Below are 1,021 nucleotides of genomic sequence, written 5' to 3' on the forward strand. Positions count from 1 at the left end.
ACAAATATAACATTTGGGAGTCAATAGTTCATCTCCAGATTTCATCTCTTCATAACCACTGATTTCTATACCCTGTGATGTCCCCTGCATCTCTCCTGGATGTCAACTGTATTCTTTTTTAAGTGAAGTGAAGTGAAGTTGTTCAGTCGTGTCTTACTCTTTGCGACCCTGTGGACTGTAGCCCACGAGGCTCCTCCGTCCATGGGATTCTCCAGGCAAGAATACTGGAGTGGGTTGTCATTTCCTTCTCCAGGGTATCTTCCCGACCCAGGAATCAAACCCAGGTGTCCTGCATTGCAGGCAGATGCTTTAACCTCTGAGCCACCATTGCTTTATAATATTGTGTTAGTTTCTGCTGTAAAAATCAACCATATGTATACATATACCCCCTCCCTGTTGAGCCTCCCTCCCAGTCCCCGAACCCTCCCCTCTAAGTCATCACAGGACACCGAGCTGAGCTCTCTGTGCTCTATAGCAGCTTTCTGCTAGCCATCTATTGTACACACGGGAGTGTAGATATATCAATGCTCCTCTCTCAATTTGTCACACTCTCCCCTTCCCCTGCTGTGTCCACAAGTCCATTCTCAATGTCTGCATCTCTATCCCTGTCCTGCAAATTGGTTTATCAGTCCCAAAAACAGTGGTTAGATGCTACAAAGGAGCTGGAAATGCCTTAACCATATGTGTGTTGTCAGGCCAAGGGCTTCGTGCATCTCTGTCAAGGGAGTACTAACCTTTTCTCCTTTCATATAACTCCAAAATAGTATTCTGGATTATAGTTCCCCAACCTAATTTTGGGCTTCCCTGGTGGCTCAGCGTTTACCATCTGCCAGTGCAGGAGCCGCAAAAGACATGGGTTCCATCCCTGAGTGGGGAAGATCCCCTGGAGGAGGAAATGGTAACCCACTCCAGTATTCTTGCCTGAGAAATATCATGAAGAGAGGAGCCGGGAGGCTACAGTCCATGGGGTCACAAGAGTTGGACACGGCTTAGTGACTAAACAACAACAACCTTAATTCTA

At 46.8% G+C, this 1,021-nt stretch overlaps 1 non-coding gene across 1 annotated transcript; it reads right to left on the reverse strand.

Annotated features, from left to right (window-relative positions):
* Nucleotides 1-632: 632 nt before the first annotated feature.
* Nucleotides 633-756, reverse strand: LOC129642651 (U6atac minor spliceosomal RNA). Its single transcript, XR_008709900.1, has one exon. It is a non-coding gene; the product is annotated as a U6atac minor spliceosomal RNA (small nuclear RNA).
* Between the last annotated feature and the right edge of the window lie 265 nt (nucleotides 757-1,021).

Source organism: Bubalus kerabau, chromosome 1 (assembly GCF_029407905.1).
Source record: "Bubalus kerabau isolate K-KA32 ecotype Philippines breed swamp buffalo chromosome 1, PCC_UOA_SB_1v2, whole genome shotgun sequence".
Lineage (NCBI taxonomy): Eukaryota > Metazoa > Chordata > Mammalia > Artiodactyla > Bovidae > Bubalus > Bubalus kerabau.